This window comes from Pteropus vampyrus, unplaced genomic scaffold, assembly GCF_000151845.1.
Source record: "Pteropus vampyrus isolate Shadow unplaced genomic scaffold, Pvam_2.0 Scaffold325, whole genome shotgun sequence".
NCBI lineage: Eukaryota > Metazoa > Chordata > Mammalia > Chiroptera > Pteropodidae > Pteropus > Pteropus vampyrus.
In genome coordinates this window covers 300,475-324,890 of record NW_011889106.1, presented here as the reverse complement: position 1 = coordinate 324,890, position 24,416 = coordinate 300,475, and positions in this window count along the sequence as shown.

Genomic DNA, 24,416 nt, shown 5'->3' with positions numbered 1-24,416 from the left:
ATGTTTAGCCATAGCCTGTGCCCTGCCCATGGCCACCTGACAAGAGTTACCAAGCAATATTCAGATGACAGCTGCCCATGCTAGGCTTGGAAGTGCCTCGAAAGGCCAAGCTGTGAACTTAGGCCAGCTTCCAGTAGTGCTGGGCTTGGGGCTGCTCAGCAAGAGGTATGGGACATACAAAGTTCAGATGCCGTTTTTTGGATTTTTTGAACCTTTGAGAGATTTTAGGAAAGTCTGAAGCATAAGCCAAGACAGGCCGTTTGTATTGAAATTCCACTGGAAGCCTCTTGGGTGAGCCTGAAAGCTGGGCAGGGCAAGGTCTCAGGGAATCACCAAGGCAGGGTGACTAGTGTTAGCTATGTTGATAGAGACTCAGATATGGCACCCGCCTGTGTCTGAAAGGCAGGATAAGGGAGGAGGTCTCAACAAAGGAACAATGCCCTCTGCCAGCACTTCTGTATGGGAGAAAACAGCCCCTCCAGCCCTCTCCCTGAATCCAGAAAACCCAGTTCTTCCATGTATGTTCCTTGCATGTTTTGAACAGCTGCCCCAGAGCTGGAGCGCAGAATGAGTGTGTCGTCAAAGGTAAGTTTGTGCGTGGGTCCCCTTAAGAAGAACACCTGTGACTTCAGATATCTTCAGTCTCCTTCGCTACAATCTCTGCTGGTTTTCACAGCCATAAGTTGTGAGGACCTTTCTTCCCAGTACTGGAATCCTGGGCTGGGGAGCTTTTGCTCCTCTAGGGGGACTTTTGCTGCTAAGATATCCCTCCTGATTCTCAATTGCTACAGGCAGATATGGGGACCAGCCTGTTTCATGTCTCTGCCTCTCTTGCCAGTCTCCAGGTGACCTCCTCTATATGTCCTCAGTTCTCGGACTTCTGTTCAACTAGACTTCAGGCAACACCCAATGGTGGTTATTCTGTAGTTTAAATATAAATTCGATGTGGTTGTGAGAGGAGGCAAACACTGTGTTTACCTGCTCTGCCATCTTGACTGGAATTCCTGATGAGTTTTTAAATTAAATGTCTTTTTAGACCCAGGATTCTGTGTTTTTGTGGTGAATCCAACAAATCTGAGTTTTACTTCAAATTCGATCCTAGTGATCTAGTTTATACAATTAGCCATCTACCTCAGTTATCTGAGTGGCACTCTAGTACCCACTGCTGGTATCAGTGCGCATGCCCTGATACTCAGTTGGAACATTGGCATTCTGCATAGTTTCCACCAGTCCATTTCCCTTGTGCCCTAGATTCACTATCAGTGAAATATTAACTGCTTGGCTGAGGGTCATGATCCCAACAGGACAACTTTGTTAGAACTGTCTTGTAAATATCAAAATAAATTATGACTCTGCATTTTATTTTACATGCTTGGGCATTTATTCTGTGAAAGATGCCGAAGTGGGTAAGCTGTCTATGTTGGTAAGTATTTTGCAATTCATCACAATAAATAATGATATATTATTCAAAGATGTTTATAATCTTTGAACAGTGCAACTAAATTACTTAACATTCACACTTCCACTCCCATTGATTATAAATTAGTCTCCAAAAAGTAACTATAGAGATGTAACAATCATAGAAAAATTACAAATAAAATATCATAAAATGTAAATTAACTTTGTCATAAACTTGTTAAATGACAGAGGTTTCCAAAAGTCTTATAAATTATTAAATTTGTCTCTTTTTTACAAGGATCACTTGGGGTGGGGAGCTTGAATAGATTTCTGAATAAGCTATAATATTTTTAAAACACATTTACAAGATAAGATGTCTGGTAAGCTTGAAGTATATATCAATTAGTGACACAGACAATGAAATGTATATCTTCAGAGTTATTTAAAGACCTCAAGAATTATATACTTATATTGAAAATATTAAACTGTATTTGTCAGCTATTGTTATGAACTAACATTCATAGAAAATTAAATACTACTATAGTTTGTCCAAAATCAACTTATTTTTAACTCCGTGTCATTCTAGTCTCTTTTTCAAAATCTGAATTAACAATGCATAAAATAATATAAATTAAAATTGTCTCTGAAATATGGTGCCTGCTTATATTTCACAAAGCAAATATGACATGAGATGTAGTATAATGGCAAAATTTTCAGACAAACAACATCTTTATTGTTACATTAGATTTGCTCTACCAAGAAGCTATAAATTATAGTTCAGTGAACTCTCAACAAAATTAATTTGGCTTACAGTTCTATTCAACTACTAATGAATGAAAAGAAATTAAAAAAAAAAAAAACCTTAGAAGATAGTCTTTTTTTTTTTTTTTCTCCAAAGCGTGTGTATGAACTAGGAATATAGATTGGGTTTCAAGGAAGGCGAGAGGGAGAAGGAGGAGAAGGTAGGAGAGGAGGAGGAGGGGTATGAAGAATAGGCAATCTTGGGTTCCCAAGAGATGGAAAGCAGTACAGGTCCTTTTACCTTCTGAACTTTTTAAAGATTTCTCCTTCAACTTCCTTACCATCACTTTTAAAACTTATTCTACTTCTCTTTCAACTTTTCAACAAGTATTCCAGCTCATATGGAGATTATTTTGGGGAGAAGTGAAATTGATAGCAAAAAGAGAATTGAATTTACTATTCTCTTCACAGCGACTTTCATTTTGCAGACTCTGGAAAAAAGGAAAAGGAATTATCAGTTAGCAGTGGTGGAGAGATACAAATCAGTGTTCAAAACCTGTCCCCAAACCCCTAACCTCTTCAGTTTGAGCTCCTCTGGCCCAAGTTCCAGCAGTGTGGAGGGGAGAGGGCAGTAATGGTGTGTGTGTTGTGACCAAGGCCCTCTAGGAGGCAGCATAAGAACATGTTGGAGTTGGGGAATGTAGGGGTGATGTCCAGAGTGTAACCAGGTTTATTTAGAATAGGATTTCCTGTGTCTTTAATATGCAGATATGTGTGGTGACTCTCCAGCAGGGTAATATGAGGAGTTTATTCAACCAGAGAACCCTTTTGAAACAGTATGAAATATGCCTCTAGGTGATTTCAAAAATACCTCTCTGGGCTCTTCAAACCTGTCTTCTCCATCATGATGAAGCTAATCCTTCTCATATAACTATGTCCTACTATTAACATTCATGTTCCCTTTGATGTCCTGCTACCCAAAACAGACCAGACACCATTTCAAACCTAGGGATAGGAAGAGAAATTTGTGGATATGGAAATGAAAGGGAATAAATTGAAGAAATCTATACATTGTAGCACAAAAATGATGTATTGCATTGTAGCTGTGTTGTCAGAATACATTACATTTTTATCTAGAACTTGATCAGAACACAATTTTAATTTAATAGACTTTTGGGGAGCTATATTTTTATAGTATAGTATGAAGGATACAAAAACAGTTATGATGTATTTTACCTAAGAGTCTAGAAAGCCTGAATTTAATTTGTGATTCTATGGCATTCTAGCTGTAGAACATTTGATAAGTTACTGAAACTCTCAATATTCCAATTTTAATAACTGACTATTGAGAAATATAATTATCTTAATAATTGTTATGAGGAATAAATGAGATAATGAATGTAAACTAATGGAACATAGCTAATGGAGTATCTGGTATAGTTTAATGTAGTTGAATGCTCCAATAGATTTAGACTTTGCTAGACCCCTAAAGTAATCTTTGAGGTAAAAAAAAAAAATGGAAGAGCGAGATAGCTGTATAATTCATCCATTCATTTGTTAGTTGATTTGTTCATTCACAAACACATACTTAATGAAGAACTATATGTTTAAGGCACATTTTAAGGCAAATTAATTTCTTAAATAGCTTTTCTGTCTCACGTGTATTTTATAGATATAGATGTTGAATTATATAATGCTAAGTACAACCCTATAAATTGAGGGAATCAGGGAGAAGGGATTGGTAACTTCAATTTATTCATAGAAGATAAATATCTCTTTTTACCTCACTTCCCAACATATCACTTAGATCTTTTTAGAGGAATGATTGCCCTTAAATACATTCCAAAATTAAAATTAATGCTTTGAGAGGAGGGGGAAAATGGCGTAGATGATAGAGGCTTTGTTCATTCCTGTTGCAACCACATCAAACTTGTGACAGAAACAGAGCAAACAGCAAGCGAGTTGCTTGGGATCTAGAAGAACAGAAGCACTACAACTAGGGAGAGAAACAATTAATCAACCTGCAATGGTATAAAATAGGAGGGGTTGAGGATGTGAGGCTGCCCGGTCCCAGAGGCTGAGTGGGACAGAGGCTGCAGTAGCTGCAGATGCTTCTTAAAGAGGCCGTGTCTGCAAGCAGACTTTCACGGTGATGGACCTGCTCGCTCTTAGCAGTAGCGCTGGGTCAACTGCGTGAGGGGCACCGAGGACTTACAGGGGGACACTGAGTTTTCAGAGCGAGGTCTGGAGTCAAGGCTTGCTCCTACACACGTTCCAGTGGTATCCATGGTTCCTCTATTGAGTCTTACCCCGTCCCAGTGAGTGGACTCAGTTCCACCATAGCTGAGATGTCATCAAACTGGATAACAGAGATCGCTTCGCCCAGAAGATTCCCTGAAACTTCGCCTCCCCTAACTTGCAGATCCACCCAAGCCACAACAGTTGTGTCCTCAGCGAGACCAGCGCTCCTGATAAGCAGCACCTAGACTCACACTAGTGGCAGCAGGCCTCAGTTTCTGGGTGGTTTCTTGAGGCAACTATAAGCACAGCATCTGTGAATTGATTGCTGAATCTTAACAGGTAGCCCTGGAGAGGCAGAGGCTTGGGCTAAATTTGGCCTGCAGCTGAACCCCTTTCAGGATGGTGCCACTGGACACCTAATTCACAAAGCCCCACTAATAAGATTAGGACTTATAATAAGACTTAAGAGCTTTGGCTTAGTATATAGAAACAGGCATAGAAAGGTAGCCAAAATAGGAAGACAAAGAAGCAGAAACCATACGAGAGAACAGAACAGAGATCCAGGAATAATGGAGTCAAGCAATCTAACAGATGCAGAGTTCAAAACACTGGTTCTAAAGATACTCAATGAATTTATGAGAAGTATAGATGAATTCAGTGAGAACTTCAACAAAGAAATAAAAAACCACAAAATTGGTAATAAAAATTACAAAAGAGAACAAGTCTGAAATGAAGAACACATTATCTGAGATGAAGAGTATATTAGAGGGAATCAACGGAGTGGATAAAGAAGAGGCTTGAATCACCAATACAGAGTATGGAGAAGCCAAGGACACTCGATCAGAATGGCAAGAAAAAAGAAGCCTAGACTATAATAATAATTTAAGGATCCTATGGGACACTATTAAATGCAAAAATATTCGTGTCATAGGGGTACCTGAAAGAAAGCAAGAAGTTGAAGAGCTATTTGAAGAAATAATGATGGGAAACTTCCGTAACCTGGTGAAGGAAATAGACATAAAAGTCCAGAAAGCTCAGAGAGCCCCGAGAAAGAGGAACTCAAAGAAGCCCACACCAAGACACATCATAATTAAAATGCCAAAGGTTAAATAAAAAGAGAGAATCTTAAAAGCAGCAAGAGAAAAGCAGTTAGTTCCCTACAAGGGAGCACCCATAAAACTGGCAGCTAATTTCTCAAAAGAAAGTGTACAAGACTGATGACTTGGCACAAAGTATTTGATGTGATGAAAACCCAGGATCTACAACCAAGAATACTTAATCCAGCAAAGCTATCATTTAGAGTGGAAAGACAGATAAAGAGTTTCCCAGACAAAAAAAAAAAAAAAAGCTAAAGGAATTTATCAACACCAAGCCAGTATTACAGGAAATATTAGAGGCACTTCTTTAAGAAGAAAAAACATGTATCCAAAACAGGAATAAAGGATGGTAATAAGTATGTTCCTATCAACAAGTACCTCAAATGGATAAGGATTAAGTACTCCAATCAAAATGTAGAGTGGCTGAGATGGATAAGAACGCAAGATCCCTACATATGTTGCCTACAAGAGACTCACTTCAGATTAAAAGTTACACACAGACTAAAAGGAAGGGGATGGACAAGATATTGCCTTGATGGACCTGGAGGGTATTGTGATGAATGGGGTGGGTCAGATAGAGAGGGACAGGTATCTCATGATTTCACTTACATGTGGAATCTAAAGAACAAAATAAACAACATCAACAACAAAATGGAAACACACTCATAGATACAGAGAATATTTTGAGTTGAGAGGATGGAGAAAAAGGGCAAAGGGACTAAGATGTACAAATGGATAGTTACAAAATAGACATGGAAATATAAAGTGTAGTATGAGGAAAATAGTTGACGATGTTTTCATAAATATGTAAGGAGGAAGAGGGGTAGTAGATTTAGTGGAGTGATCACTGTTTGAATTATATAGATCTCTAATTACTACGCTGTACAAATGAAACTAATATATTATTGTATGCCAACTGTAATTGAAAAAACTCATTAAATTTTGCAATGTAAATACAAGCAATTAATTATTATATTTAAATAAAGCAATAAAAATTGATGCTTTGTATTATATGTGTGTGTTTCTACATATATATGTACAGATAGATAGATACATACATACATATAGGTATATATAAATATAAATATAGGTATATATAGATATATATTTTGAAATAACAAGTTGTCACCAGTTCAGATCATTTGAACAAACACACAGTGATCAAATGACTGATATAAACAGAGCCAGATTTACTATGAAGCTAATGAAATTTTAACTTAAGGCTCCTTACTTGCATAGGCCTTTTCTGAGGCCTGATATTAGACAATCGTTATCATATGAAGAGACAATCGAATGATATACAGCCAAAAATGTTGAAAAATAGTATAGAGATATGTCAAGCAGTTTATTAATACACATATGATATTCTCTTGGATTGTGTGATATTTATGCTATCAGCTTTTAAAAATTACTCATTTGTTGTGATTCATTTTTCTCTATAAATTAATAATTCGCTTGAACCAAATTTTGTATCCTTTTGTTAAAGAGAGACTGTGTATTAACTTCAGACTCCACAAAATGAGAATTCATCCCCTATTTATCCATGGCAAAAGAATTCCTTTCTTTTTTTTCAGAGGAAATAAAAATATCTTTAAAAATAGAATTTAAGTTATAAGCTTGAGTCTTCACTGAGTAGGTTAATTTAGGCCTACAAAATAATTTTGATTTTTAATTCTGAAAAAATTTTAATTGTTTCCATAGCCTTCTGAAATATGATTCTTAGCCATGTCAACAATGACAGTAAAAATAAAAACAGAACCTTCATCCACTTGAGAAAGAGATTTTGGTCCTTTAATTAAAAGACAAAAAGCATTCAATACATATAATATGAAGCTTTGTAAACCAGGAGTGGCCCTTATCATCTTGGAAATTATAAAATTTGTTCAAGTTTTGGACTTTTGGTCATAAGACATTTTTCTTCTCAGTTAATCATCTGTCATGTTTAAAGAATATGTGAAATTCCTCAGAAATCAAATGAAATGGAATTTTGTATTGAACGTAAAATAGAAAACTTTCAAATCAATCTTTTTTTCAAGTTCTATGATGACAATCCTCTCTTGGATTAGATCATTTCCACTTTGAACTGCTAAGTATATTATATTTCACACAAAAGGAGCATTAGTCAAACTTTAAAACTTTTCTTCAGACCAGTTGTCATTTTTTAAAAACATAACAAGGGATATAAAGCAATGCAACAATTTTATCTACTCCAATTGAAATTCTGTGCTATTATTTACAATATACTCTAAAGAAAAAATGGAATCATAACTGACAGACTAAATTGAAGTAAATGGTATTCTTTCATAAAAAATAAAGAATAATTAGATGTTAGCAGATAAAAATAGCCCACAAGTCTCTTAATGTTTTTTAATGTTTGTTGTTATACTGCACATAGTATTTTTCGATTAGACAAAATGTTGATATTTATAAAACAGAAAGAACAACTCGAAATTTGTTAGTTAAAATGAAGTGTTGTTAGTTAAAATGTGATCGAATATTGAGTTTTTCCCCTTGGGAGAGTTCCTTTAAGTAAATATGTGTTTAGAGGTATGGCTAAAGATCCGTTAGTTAATAATGATGAACAAGTGTGCTGCTAGCATATGCATATGATCCTGCTTGCTCTTTAAAAAAAAAAAATAACAGTGGCAATGGGTTTACTTTATGATAAAAAATAGACATTTCTTAGAGGATTAGTTAATGGCAAAAGGCCTAGTGTGGGTGGACACAAAATATTTTTTTCTATACAAAATTAACTGGCCTATATGTGATACAATTCTATGGCCTTGGACTCATTAGCACATGCTCTAACTAATTAAACTAATGAATCTCAAAATAATAATGAATTCTAAATTTGAAAGAATAAGGTTCTTCTTTAACTTGGTTTGTTAAAATGCATACAGACTATTAAGCAAGAATGCCAAAAAATGTGTTAACACTTTCTTAAATCACAATACCAATAGGAAGAAAGAATTGTCTTTCTTTTCTTCCTGGTACTTGTTCATACATGCACAGAATGTCATAAATTAGAATTCAGTTATCTACCAGTCGTATGTTGCTAATACTAAAAATGTAAAAGATAATAGAGGAATTAAAAAAAAATAATGAAGATAGAAATCAGAAATGTTGGCTATTACTAAAATACTATGTATTCATGTTCACACACAAAAATGGAAACCTAAGAAATTTAAGTTTTCTATTCTGAAATATTTGGTGCTGAATCGGAGGCCATATAGTATAAAATTTAGTATTGGGGGATCAAGAAATCTAAATTAGGCAATTAATTTAGGTCATTGATTATTTTACTGATCCTTTTACCCAGTGCACAAGAACTGAAGCAGATCCATCAGTTTGCTTATTAAACTACCTTGAAGATTCATTCAGGCAACCATATTACCCTTGCCAAATACTTATTTTCTAAGTGATATGTTTATTTAGAATGGAGTTATTAAAAGCATGTTCCTTGGATTTGTAATTAATATTAACTTTAAAGACTCTGGGATGTACTGCAACAAAGAAATATGTTCAATACTGTATAATCCAGAATTTCCCCAAATTAACTATCTACGGAGTCTTTCTTTTTTCTTTCTTTTTCTCAATGACACTTGTCATTGTTCTGTTGAACCCACTTTAAGAAACAGTGCCTTATAAGGTACCTATATTTCTACTGAGAAAACATTTTAAAAATAGATTAAAATTACTCGTTATTGAAGACCTATCACAAGAGAGAAACTGAAACCCAATTGTATTAAAAATTACTTCTTTATGTTTCTAAATTTTATATTTTAATATTTCAATGTATAAAATTATACAATAGAACATTTTAAATGATTAAAATCAAATTCATAGATTTAAATAGCAGTGTTTTTATTTGTTTGTTTGTTGTTTGTTTGTTTAAAGATCTAAGCATTTGGAATAGAGTGTCTTTACTATGTATCAAAACATTCCTGAGAAGCAATACCAGTTCTTTGGTCAAAGTATAGTTTCTGCTAAATTACACTCTGCCTAATTAAAAAAATCCCTTATAGCAACCATTATATATAGTTATCTTTTACTTCTTGCCTCAAACATCTATGCTATGTTATATTATGTTATTTTGTTGCTTAGTAGCACCCCTGAAATGACCGATACATTGGTTTGAAAAGTGATTTCAGATAATAGGCACAGTATAAGTGAAACTCATTTTACTTGATCATAATTTCTTTAATTTCTTTTTGTCTTTGTTTCAGTAAGAAATTAACTTATTTTTTAAAGACATAAAAGAGAACTTGCATGTATTCCAATGTACATAATTGAGCAGATCAACTGAATGATCTCTCATAGACCAAGTCCACTTCAAAGATTATTGACATGTTAACATGTTAAGTGATTATGGTGTGGCATCAATTTTGGCTGTTGACAGTCAACTATGGCCATTAAAGACACATATTTGGTTAAGATTAAAAATAGTGTTCAACATAGGCGATATTAAAAGTAAAACACTTATTTTTAGAATTTTCATTAAACTCTCCACAGGAAATAATATACACAATAGATCAATGACATTTACAATTTTATTCTGTTCACCAAAGTTGTTTTTGACAATAATGAAGGAATTTATAGTATTAACTTTGTCATTTGTATTTGTATTTTGTTTAAACTTTTCTAAAATTAACCTGACTCAGAAATACATATAGGCTTTTAATTAGTTTCAAAATTATGTTTCTAATTGGATAGCAGAATATTCCCTTATAGCTGTAAAAGGTTACTCCTTATCATAAGTTTAAGACAAAATGTAGGTCTTCTTCAAGTAGAATTCTGAATTCATGAGGTATATGTGCTGGGTTCACAGTAAGTGCTTATTCGTTAATTACATACCTTTTTGGAATATTGGCACTACCTATTTTAGCTCACTTATAACCAACTATTTTTGATACCTTTTTTAGAAGAGTGCCATAATTCCATATAATTTCATGATCACAAACTTAGTTTTTATCATTTGGAAAGAAATAAAATATTGTGTTTTGAAATGTGTCAATCTAATGGGATCTAGGTCTTTCAATTGGTCTAGTCATATCAATAGGCTATTTACTTTTCTTTGAGTGTTTATTATGGAGTTCGTCTGTACTGCTATACAAATTTCACTATCATTTTTGCAGTAGGTAATAACTACTTTGTGTGATGAGAACACAAAAAAGTAGTTGTTCTATAATGATATTTTAAATGAAAAAAATTAATCTGCTTTAATCCCTAACCAGTGAAGTAGAAATAGTAAAAACATTGATGACAGCAAACTTTGTTTCATAATTGGGAAGACATATGGTCTTTTAAAGTATGAAAATCAAACAACAAACACAAATAAAAAAAGTTGCTATAAAAGTATTGCATTTACTTCCTATTGTTTTCTGAGATAATAAAAAGTTGTTTATATAATGACTAGTGAATAGATCTTTTTAGTTGTCATAATTTAACATATATAGTTGAAACCAGAATACATATTAAAAAGCATCCGCTCCATATCTTTTTACACTGTATTCCTCAGAGTCCTAGGGTTTCAGAGTTGCCTTAGAAGCAATGAGAAAGAAGCTGGGTGGTCAAGAACCTGGGTCATCCTCAGAACTGCTCCTTTTTTTCTCTGCTACATATGTGAGAACAATTTGTATGATGGCAGAGTTTTGCTGCTAAAAAAAAAAAAAAAAAAAAAAATTAGATAAATCACTGATCTAGGCCATCATCCTTATTTTACAGTTGAGAAAACTGAGGCCTGGTGGATATAAATAACTTGTTTACAAGCCTACTCATTTACTGAGTGGTAGAATAAATTGTTCATGAAAGTAACTTCCCAGGATATATTTATCATCCTGTATATTCCTATATAATTTTGAACTTTTCATAGCAGCCTCATGTCTGTTATTTGATTGATCCTCAAAAAATAGCACTATTAAGTGGTTATAAAAAGCCTTAGCTCAGTTTCAGAGATGAAGAGATGAGGTTAAAAGAGATTAAACCATCAGGATTATAGCACATTGTTTGTAGAATCAGGGTGAAAACTAAGTTCTCTTGACTCCCATGAGCTTGCCATGGATCATAGTTTGTTCTAGTAACAGTTTGCCTAGTAAGTTGCTATTTACACAATTTTGGCACATACATTTGTCAAAACACATATAAAAAGTCCATGATGCTGTCACTATAGACTCTCAGAACTCACTGAGATCTTAGAAAACATTTAGGCCTGCATTCCCATTTTACTGATGAAGAAACTGAAACTCAGGCTAAATAAAAAGGACTTACAGTTAGAGGCAGAGCTTGAATTAAAATCCACATATCTTAAATTCAAGTCACTGTTTCCTAACTTCATTGCATCTTAATTTGTAAACATATGCTAACTAATGAAAATATGCATTCTTGTAAGGGTTCCAGCACCCCTGCTTTTAGTCATCTAGTTCCTCTGTCTTAGAATCCCAAAGATCTTGCTGTGGTAGACTTACAGACCTTCTACAATGAGTGCGATGAGCCCTTTTAGGATTTGCGATGCCCCTAAGGAATAACGGAGTGTTCATGTCTGAGGAGGGATTACATCCATCTAACATTTGCATGGAAATAGCAGTTTTCTTGGTCAATTACTGTGACAGCTTATAAGCGAAGAAGTTCATATCCTCTTTTCTATCCAGTAGAGAGGTTCAGTCTCCATGTTTCCTGAATGAGGTCTCTGTTCACCAGAATTTTAACACATTTGAAAGGTAAATAAATCTTTTTAATTCCCAGACAAATCAGACTCAAGAATTGTTATTATTTAAACAACTGTTTTTCTAAATCTCTACTAGATCTGCTAAAAGCATTGTCTTCATACTTTTCTGTATGTACTCCATTTCTACTATTGTGTCACCTCAGATGTCGTCTTAATGGCAGAGCTGGTATTTCACAAATACACTTGCAAAATAAAATGTGATTTAGTATATCTCAGGTAATAACGTTAACAGTACAAATATATACTCTTCAATTGACCATTATCTAAATTGGAATTTAGCAACCGTGTATTTTTTTTTTTTGTCAGTAAAAATGAGTAAGAGAAATATAAGCTACTCTCATGGGTTTATGGTTTTTCATTTAGTTAAAATAAAATAAGATATTATCGAAGAAGGCCATTTGAATGGCACAATTTATTGGGGAAAAACATGTCTCCAATGATAGAAATAAATTAAGCATAGAGATGAATTCCAGATCAACAATTACGTGCAAATTATTATCAAAAACACATTAACAAATTCAAACAGAAGAAAACAATGATTGGAGTTTAGAAGAAGGTGAGGAGAAGATATATTATGTCAATAGGCTGTCTTTAAGGGCAAGACAAGAAAGGTTCGAAAGAGAGAAAGAAGGCAAAGGGTAAGGGCAAAGACCCTTGACCCCTAGAAGCTATAGTTCAAAACAGCTATATATGGCTGTGCAACTGTTCATAGCACAAGGGATTTACAAGTGGGAACTTAAATCCAAACTGTACATCCTGAAAGTTTTTTCTCTTAGAGAAAGTATATTGTGGCAGGCAGAATTTTAAAGATCCCTCCACCCATGAACCTCGCTTAAGGTTTCCGTACCTCAATTCTTCAATCAAACATTTATCTAGAAACTATCACGAAGGGATTTTGCAAATGTAATGAATGTCCCAAGTCAATTAACCATAAAATATAGATATTATCGAGATAGGCCTGACCTAATCATGTGATCCCTTTAAAAGCAGAGAGTTTTCTCCTGCTGGTCGCAGAAGGAGAAAGTGAGAGATTCTAAGAGCATAAGAGATTCAACATGCCTTTGCTAATTTTGAATATAGAGGGGCTCATGTGCAGAGGAATTCATATAAACATTAGGAACTGGGAGTAACCCCCAGCTAGAAGCCAGTAAGGGATAACATAAGGAACTGGATTCTGTCCACAACCTGAATGAGCTTGGAAGCAGATTCTTCCCCAAAACCTACATTAAAGGAATACAGATCTACCTAAATGTTGATTTCGGCCCTGTGACACCCTGAGCAAAGAATCCAGTCAAGTCCACCTGGGTTTCTGATCTATAGAATTATGAGATAAAAATGTGTTTTGTTTTTTTTTAAGTCTCTAAGGTTGTGGCAATTTGATATGAAAGCAATAGAAAACCAATCCAGGTGTTTTAAAGAAACTATATGAGGATGCTCTATGAGCTAGTGGCAGCTCTGTCTAGAGCTTTATGCCTAGTTTTTCAGAAAAGCAGAGAAATGTCTTAGGGGTGAAAAGTGATATGGTTTTCTTTTTTTAATTGACTAATCTAAATTTATTTTTATTTAAGTACAATTGGTATAGAATCTTATATTTTTTATATTAGTTTCAGGTGTACAATATAGTAATTCAATATTTTTATACCTTATGATGTGATCACTCCACCAATTCTAGTAATCAACTGTCACCCTACAAACTTATCACAATATTAGTGACTATATTCCCCTTCCATTTTTCTTTTTGACTCTCATTCCAAGTATCTTTGTCTCAAGGGCAGCGATAAAAATTGTCAGTGCAACAACTGACCTGAAAAACTGAATCAAAGGTAGATGGTTGTTTGTTCTCATGTTCGTTTTCCCTTTTAATTCACTTCCTTTTTCACCTCTAATCTCTTCTACAGAACATCATTAAGAGTGACTTTGTGGCAAACCAGTTAATGAGGCTAATTATTTCATAAACATATGTTTAGATAAGACTTTTAATTGTAAATGTCATTAAATGCTTCTTAGAACTAACATGCTGTTTATTGGAAAGAGGTAATAATTCAGTAGGGCTTTGGTTGGGCAGTGCAGTATGCTTAGAGAGACCAGAAGGAGTAAGATTTCATATTTAACCTTGCAAACTAAAAATCCGAGCCTTGTAGCTAAATAACCCTTCTGAAATAAGGGAGAGCAGAATTCTTGTTACTCAACACACAGATGCTTCTGAGAAGGAAAAAAAAAATAAAGAAAATAAAATAGAAACATAGCTAAGAGGACATTGCTGAAATATTTTCAGTTATAATAAAATGTAACTTTGTCATCCTCCTATGGGCTTACCAATCTATAAACTAACTTATACTTTGCATTTTATCCTCATTTTGTGCATTCATAGCCCAGGCTTTACAGTTGTCCCAACTGAAGTGATACAGTACTTCAACATGTAAGAAGAGTTCTAGTTAACGATATTAATTGGAATATTAACTAAAAGGTCTAGTTAACGCTGCATCATTTTGGATGCAAAACCAAAATTCAAACCAAACCAAATAAAAAAGCAGTAGTGTTACAATGAAATTTTATAAACAGAATTTGCTTGCCATGTTAACATACTGTATTGTGTTTATATTTTGTCAGATTTAAAGATTTCATATTTTCTGAGAAAATGCCACTGTAATATGAACTCCTGAAATATGAGCTCCTGTGACTAAAAACATGTTTAACTTATGAATGGTTTATTTGTTGATCGTTTTAGAGTAAAATAGAGTGCAGGTCTAGCAATAGCCTGCTGACTTTTATAACTTAATGTGCATGAAAGAAAAAATAGTAATTTTACACCTGAGGCTATAATCTCTAATGAAATGGATGGAAGTGAAAGCTTCATATGCACTATTACTAGATGAAGATAAATTTTATTAGAAACAAAGCATTACTATGGCAAAGGCAATAATAATCCTGTCATGCAATGTTCACTAGTCACTATATCTAAAATAAAATATAGTGCAAATTAGATAGATTCAGGCAGGGTTTAAAGCAAAACTTTCATACACTTGGGCATGTAAAGTGCTTGCCCTGAAACTTTTACAATTCATGAATTCCTATTTAAACATTATTCCTTATTCCTAGGATTCAATGACTGGCTTGTTCTCTGAATCAGTCTCACTTATCTTCTTCATGTGCTTCATCTAAACTACTGTTTAGAAATGGAAAATGTAACAATGTTTAAGGGAATATGCTTTCTCTCTTTAATAAGAGCTCTCTAAAGAAATGTGATTTTGGATTGTGTTTGGTTTGGCCTTTAAATATTGATTATTAATATGACATGGTGGAGAAAATTATAATAATTCCTCTAGCATGAACAGAAAATGAAAAATTCTGGTCTTATTCTTTTATGTTTAGATATATCACTGTGGGGCAGTTAGAACAACTAAAATAGTAAACTGCTTTAAACAAGATGTTTGTTATTTTCAAACAAAACAATATGCTTGAATTCAAAGAATATCTACATATAATCATTTCTAAGATCTTGAACATTTTTGTAGCTCTTTTTGCTGATGGATTTTTAGAGAGTTAGTTTATTACCATATGGTTTATTTTTTGCTTCTGCTTACCATTTCTTCTTTATAAAATTATCCTTAAGTTACAGCTGAATTGAAATACCTAAATAATTATTTGTTATTATTTTTTAAAACTGAAATGTTGATCTAGAAAATGTCAGATAGTGAATGGAAACCAATCTACATTTTTTAAATCCTGCATTTACTTTCTTCTGCATTGTTTAAGAAAGAAGCTATTAATAAAGATGGTGCAATTATTTTCATCACATTTGTGCTAAAGAGAATTTGTAACACTTTGTGCTATCGTGGTATTTATGTTGGAGAACTATTCCCAAGAGTAGAGCTGACAGGATTTTTATGATGAATATCTACTTTGAATGAGTTTTTCAGTGTAATGACAATATCAACCTCAGAGATAAGCAGATAATTGTACAAAGAGGTGGAGAAAAAGTTGGAAAATTCAAAAGCAGGTAATGGTAAAGGAAATCTCATAGCTAGTACAAAAACCAGTCATGGGATATTAGGGAGCAAGACTCTTTCTTAGGAAAACAACTAACAAGAGTAACATAAGCTCTAGCCCTTGAATTACTGGAGTATTCAAGAATATAGGACACGATATAGAATTATTTGTCTAAATTTAATTAGAGGAGCCTTGGTTTTCAGAATAAAACAGAAACTCACATATCAAGGCATCAATCAAGTCATCACTGTATCCCTCCTAGCTAAGTATGAGATTAACTTAATGAATAGGACATGGCTAAGCCAGTAGGTAGAGTACAAATAGCTGAATATGAGGAGCAAAAAAGGACCTGTAAGAGTTTAAGAATCAGAAAGGGACTCTCAGAGTCAATGTATATATAAACAAGGGTTTCTCAACCTTGGCATTATTGACATTTTGGACTGGATAATTCTTTGTTGAGGGGGTCTGTCCTGGGCAGAGTGGGATATTTAGCAGTATCCTTGACCTCTTCTCCACTAGATGTCCCAGTACACCCCTCCTTCCCAGTTGTGGCAACCAAAAATATCTCCAGACATTGCAACATGTCCCATGTTGGGCAAAATTGCCACAGTTGAGAATCCCTTGTTTAGAGTATGGAAAGGGCTCAGTCTGATGTAGGGACAAAACCTAACTATATCACCAAAAAGTTTAAAGCGTAGTGCAAGGTGCAGTTTCTGACCACTCATAAAAGAGAATCCACTGAAAATGGACTTTAGAATGGTCTAGTAATCTGCTCTTGAATGAATATTAACAGAAATGTTAGTGGCCACAATGATTAATTATGTCTTACCACAACATATTGTTTGTTATGTAAAATATTATTCTTTACAAGGTTAAGGGTAGAGGTACAGTTACCGATTTTGATTATTTAAATTGGTAAATCAACTCTGGTTTATAACAAAAATGTGATAATATAAATAAAGAAGGCCAATGCTTATTGTGTATAATGTAAGGTAGTTACCATAGGAAAAAAATGTATATTTTATAATTGTCCACAAGAATCTTATATAAATTTCATAGTGACAGTTAAAATGTGATTCCATAAATTTTAAGTACTAATATGCCATTCATAAAGTAAAATGATTGATTAATTACAAAATTAATGGCAACACAAGTTATAAATTCAGAAGAGAGGATCGCAAAAGGCTGATTTTGGAGGGTTTGGGGGCCCTCTAAGAGATTTATTGAAGAATGTTGAGTATAAGAATGATTTTATGAAACAATCCTTCATAAAATTAGTTTAATAATGATTACTATAATGAGTTAGGAGTAGGGTGAGAGAGGGTACAGAAAAAAGCCTTGTTAGAGGGTTATTGTAATACCCTAATCCAATAGTGAGAAGAAAAATATCTGAGCTAGGATAGTAACAATGTGTATTAAAAAGAAGTAACTGATGAGACAATTAAGAATTATCATTAGGATTTAGGTCAGGGAGGATACAAAATGTAGAAGTTGACTGAGACGTTTAGTTCAAATATCTAGTTAACGATGATACCATTAATAGAAATGGAACACTTGGGGAATAGAGAGCTGGATTTTGGGGAAAGGCGGACATCTGTATTCAATTAGTTGAGGATGAAAGAAAGCAGTACATTTTATGGCAGCAGTCCCCAACCATTTTGGCGCCAGGGACCGGAGCTCCTATGAGAATAAAATGTCTGATAATCTGAGGTGGAACTTAGGTGGTGATGCTAGTGCTGGGAGTGGCTGTATACAGATGAAGGCTTGCTCATTCCCATGCCACTCACCTTCTGCTGTGCGGCCCGGTTCCTAACAATCCACTAACCAGTACTAGTCTATGGCCTGGGGGTTGGGGACCCCTGTTTTACGGAATTGTGTCCAATAAAAAAAATGTATATGCTAGTTTGGAGCTTGGGATATTCTCCAGAAGAGCTAGAGGTATAGATTTGGAAATCTCTCAAACTCTTTCTATGGGCCAGGCAATGTTCAAAGTGCTTTATATGTGTTAACTAATTCAAAACTTTTAATAACCCTATAGTACAGAATAGTTATTGTCCTTATTTTGCATATGAGGAAAACGAGGCACAAAAATGTTAGGTTATTTGTTCAAGTTCACATAGCAAGATGAGATCTCTGGGGGGAAACATGAAAAGAAGGAAGAAACAGAAGAAATGGAGAATATCTATTGCTATAGGCTGGATGTTTATGTCCCCCCAAAATTCGTATGTTGAAATCCTACCCCTAATGTGATGGTATTAAGAAGTGGGGCTTCTGGGAGGTGAATAGGTCCTTAGGGAAGAGCCCTCATGAATGAGCTTTGTGTCTTTTTACAAGAGACTCCATAGAGCTCCCTTGCCTTTTCAGCCATGTAAGGATGAAATGTGAAGACAGACATCTATGAACCAGGAAGCATGTCCTCACCAGACATTCATCTGCCAGCACCTTAATCTTGGACTTCCCAGCTTCCAGAACTGTGAGAAATAAATTTCTGTTGTTTATAAGCCAGCTAGTCTATAGTATTTTTGCTATAATAACCCAGACAAATGAAGACATCTATTTATATAATTTAGGAGTTGAAAAAATAAGATGAGCCTGAAGAAGAGTCAATAAAAGACTTGTTCAAATGGTAGGAGATATAATAAGACAGTGTAACATCATGTAAGCTGAGAGGATGTCAAGAAAGAGTTGGAAAGTAATGTGAAATGTCTTAGCAAGGACAAGAAGTATTTGTTTTAAAAAATCTGTTGTGGAGAGAAAGAAAAATAACGTAGAGGTTAAGAGGTTCTGTTCATCCCTCTTGCGACCAAATCAAAGTTGTGACAGAAACAAAAAGCAAACCTCAAAGAAAGTCACCTGGGATCTTGAGGAACAGAAGCACTACAATTAGGGAGAGAAATAATAAATCAACCTGCAAAGGTAGAAGGTAGGAGGGGGCAAAGACGCGAGGCTGCCTGGTCCTCAGCAGCTGAGCGGGACAGAGGCTGCAGCAGCAGCAGATGCCTCTTAAAGGGGCCGTGTCTGCAAGCCAACTTTCACAGTAACAGACCTGCTCGCTCTGAGCACCAGCACCAGTCAAGTGCATGGGGGGGGGCACCAGGGAATTACAGGGGGACGCAAGACTCACTCTTTATAGAAGTGCTGGCTTTATCCATTGGTCCTCTGTTGAGCCCTCTCCACTCCCAGTGAGTGGATGCAGAGCCACCATAGCTGAGATGTCATTAAACTGGATAACAGAGGTCACACTGCCCAGAGTTCCATGAAACTCTGCCTCCTCCAACTCGTAGCCCCACCCAAGCCACACCCAATTGGTGAGTCCAGTGTTCCTTGCTGAGCAGCTCCAAGACTCACACTGGTGGCAGCTGACTGCAGGTTCTGATGTGGCCTTTTGAGGCAATTATAAGCACAGTATCTGTGGATTGCTTGCTAAATATTAACTGGTGGCCCTGGAGGAGCACAGGCTGGGGCTAAACTTGGCCTGCAGCTGAACTCCTCTCAGGACCATGCCACTGGACATTTACTACACGAAGCCACACTAATAAGATCAAGAGACTTAGGAGTTTTGCTTAATACATAGAAAGAGACACATAAGGCAGCCCTAATGGGAAAACAAAGAAGCAGAAATCATACGAGAGAACAGAACAGAGAACCAGGAATAATAGAGTCAAGCAATCTAATAGATGCAGAGTTCAAAACACTGGTTTTAAAGATGCACAATGAACTTATGAGAAGTGTGGATGAATTCAGTGAGAACTTCAACAAAGAGATAAAAAACACAAAAATGGAAATAGAAATTATAAAGGGAACCAGTCAGAAATGAAGAACACTTCATCAGATGAAGAGTGTATTAGAAGGAATCAACAGTGTGGATAAAAAAGGGGATTGAATCACTGATATAGAAGATGAGGAAGCCAAGGACACTGTATCGGAATGGCAAGAAAAAAGAAGCTGAGGCTATAATAATAATTTAAGGAGCCTATGGGATACTTAAATGTAAAAATATTCGTGTTATAGGGGTACCTGAAGGAAAGCACGAAGTTGAAGAGCTATTTGAAGAAATAATGATGGGAAACTACCTTAACCTGGTGAAGGAAATAGACATAAAAGTCCAGAAAGCTCAGAGAGCCCCGAGAAAGAGGAACTCAAAGAAGCCCACACCAAGACACATCATAATTAAAATGCCAAAGGTTAAATAAAAAGAGAGAATCTTAAAAGCAGCAAGAGAAAAACAGTTAGTTCCCTACAAGGGAGCACCCATAAGACAGGCAGCTGATTTCTCAAAAGAAACTGCAGGACAGAAGGGCTTGGCACAAAATATTTTACTTGATGAAAACCCAGGATCTACAATCAAGAATACTTAATCCAGCGAAGCTATCATTTAGCGTCGAAGGACAAATAAAGAGCTTCCTAGACCAAAAAAAAAAAAAGCTAAAGGAATTTATCAACATTAAGCTAGTATTATAGGAAATGTTGGGAGCACTTCTTTAAGAAGAAAAAAACATGTATCCAAAACAGAAATAAAGGATGGTAATAAGTATGTTCCTATCAACAAGTACCCCAGATGGATAAGAATTAAGTACTCCAACCAAAATATAGAGTGACTGAGTGAATAAGAACACAAGATCCCTACATATGTTGCCTACAAGAGACTCACTTCAGATTAAAAGTCACACATAGACTAAGAGAAAGGGGATGGACAAGATACTGCCTTGATGGACCTGGAGGGTATTGTGATGAATGGGGTGGGTCAGATAGAGAGGGACAGGTATCACATGGTTTCACTTACATGTGGAATCTAAAGAACAAAATAAGCAACAACAACAAAAGTGGAAATAAACTCATAGATACAGAGAATATTTTGAGGGCTACTAGATGGGAGGACGGCAGAAAAAGGCAAAGGGAATAAGAGTTACAAATTGATAGTTGCAGAATAAACATGGTAATGTAGAGTGTAACATGGGAAGATGATTAATAATGTTGTAATAAATATGTAAATAGGAAGAAGGGTACTAGATTTAGTGGGGTGATCACTTTTTGAATTATATAGATCTCTAATCACTACGCTGTACAAATGAAAATAATATACTATTTTATGCCAACTATAATTGAAAAAAAAAACCTCATTGAATTGTACAATGTAAATATGAGCAACTAATTGTCTATTATATTTCAATAAAGGCAGAAAAAAACTGTTGGATAATACAAGTTGGTTAACTTTAAACATTTTCTCTGGTTTGAACTTTTCCCTTTTCGATTGGTAGACTATTTAGTTTAAATTAGTGATGTGTTAATATTAATAGTAATGAGTCGATAATAATGATTAACTCAGTTATTATATCATAGTTTGTGAGTAAGCCAGAGAGATGTACAAAAAGTGTATATATATATATATATATATCAGAATAGATTTCTTAGCCTATTTTTTAAAATATTAATATCATTTTGACTAGCAGAAAAGGGTAGAAAAGAAAGAAAGTAATGCGGCAATTAGGATATTTTTAAATGTTCAAGTAGTGTAACATTTTAAGACTCCAAATTTGACATATTTTCAAGTGATCAATAATGGCATTTACATTTATTTAGCATTTTTTTCCCTTCAGAGACCTTTCAACATCAATTATCTAAATTAAGCAGGAGCCAAACCCTGATTCCAGGATGTTTCTTTTATGGTTAAATAGCTACATTACAAACTGAAGGCATTATTTACATATAGAAGAACTAGATTCTTTGCTTGCCTTCCAATAATTAATTAAATAAAATATATACTGTGCTTGTTTATCCCTAGCTTTAGAGTGGATGAATAAATAGAAACAGCTAGGAAGCTTGAAATGACTTCTTGGATGTGAATAGAAAAAAGGGCTTCTGGAATTTATTATGGAATAAATCAGACTCTTTGAATGCCAAAAAATTTCCCTGGCAATTCTAGTTTACGCTAAAGTAGTAATTCACTAACTTAAATACAAAAGGTCTGAAGGAGTAGTGCAGAGTTCAAATATAATGAATTTAGTTTATGTGAATAATTTATTCACTGTGAAAGCGGGGAGTATACTTTAATTGCTCTTCCAAAAAAATTAAAGAAAATAAGAAGGAAGGAAGGAAGGAAGGAGTAAAGAAAGAAAAAGACTTCCTGACATGTTTGTTTAACAGTACTTTCACTGGGTAACATGTATATGGCAAGTGATTAACAATAACTTGGAGAAGTATTTTTAACAATTGCTTCTCAAACTTTAGTGTGTATACAAATCATCTGGGGTGGATGGGAATCTTGTTAAAAGTTACAGTGATTCTGAGGGTCTGGGTGAAGTCTGAAATAATGTATTTCTAAAAATGCCTCAGGTAATGCTTATGCTGTTGGTCAGTAGGCCATACTCTGAATAGTAAGGAATTAAATTCACTGATCTTCAATTTTTTTTTATCCACAAGGTGAAGAGTATAAGTTACATAAATCTATGACCTCTTTTAACCAGAACTTTTGTCATTCTACCTGATCTTGAATTAATACCATTTATGTTATTTTTGTTATTATATGGCTTGGGGTAAGAAAGTATTCTTATGAAAGCACAATGGTTTCTTTCTTTTGTTTCTGTTTAAGTGCTATGATGACTTAAATAAAAGATTGTTTTCCAATCTCTAGCCAGACAGAAACTTAGAAGTACTTTAAAATATATATATATATATATATATTTATTTATTTTTTAAAATTTCAATTACAATTGACATGCAACATTATTTTACATTAGTTTCAAGTGTACAGCACAGTGATGAGACATCCACATAATTTATGAAGTGATCCCCCAGAGCACTCTAGTACCTGCCTGGCACTATAAAGAGCTATTATAATATTATTGACTATATTCTCTATGTTGTAGTTTGCATCCCATGACTATTTAGTAACTATCAGTTTGTTGTTCTTAATCCCTTCATCCTTTTCATCCAGTGCCCTTCGACCCCACTCATATCTGGCAACCAATCAGCTTGTTCCCTGTATATATGAATCTATTTTTGTTTTGTTGGTCTATTCTGTTCTTTAGATGACGCATATACATGAGAGCATATGGTATTTGTCTTTCTCTGTCTGACTTAATTCACTTAGCATAATAACCTCTAAGCCCATCAATGTTGTTGCAAATGATAAGATTTTATTCTTTGCTGAGTAATATTCTATTATGTATATATACTATCTCTTCTTTTTTTTGTCTTTATTGAAATATAATAGACAACTAGTTGACTGCATTTACATTGCACAATTCAATGAGCTTTTTTTTTCAATTATAGTTGGCATACAACACACCAGCATCACTTGTACAGCATATAGATCAGAGATTCACATAACTTGCAAAGCGCTCACCCCACCAAATCTAGCACCCCTCCTCCCTCCACATATTCATTCCAAAATTATTAACCATTTTCCCCATGCTATACTCTACATCCCCATGTCTACTCTGTAACCATCCACCTACACTTCTCAATCCCTTTGCCCTCTTTTCCCCACCAAACCCCTGCTCATCTAGTATCCCTCAAAATATTCTGAGTTTATTTCTGCTGCTGCTGTTGTTGTTGTTGATTTTGTTCTTTAGAATCCACATGTACGTGAAATGATGCGATACTATTCTTTCTCTATCTGACCCATTTCATTCAATGCAATGCCTTCTAGGTCCACTAAGGCAATATCTTTTTTCATCCCCTTCCTTTTAGTCTGTGTATGTGTCTTTTAATGTGAAGTGAGTCTCTTGTAGGCAGCATATGTATGGATCTTGTTTTCTTATCCATTCAGCCACTCTATCTTTTGGTTAGAGTACTTAATTCTTTTACATTTGAGGTACTTGTTGATAGAAATGTAATTGTTACTATCCTTCATTCCTGTTTTGGATACATGTTTTTTTTCTTTTTAAAGAAATGCCTCCAACAATTCCTGTAATATTGGCTTGGGGTTGATAAATTCCTTTAGCTTCTTTTTTGTCTGGGAAGCTCTGTATCTGTACTTCGACTCTAAATGATAGCTTTTCTGGATAAAGTATTCTTGTTGTAGATCCTGGGTTTTCATCACATCAAATAGTTTGTGTCAAGCCCTTCTGTCCTGCATAGTATGTTTTGAGAAATAAGCTGACAGTCTTATGGGTGTTCCCTTGTAAGTAAGTATCTGCTTATCTCTTGCTGCTTTTAAGATTCTCTCTTTGTATTAAACCTTTGGCATTTTAATTATGATGTGTCTTGGTATGGGTATCATT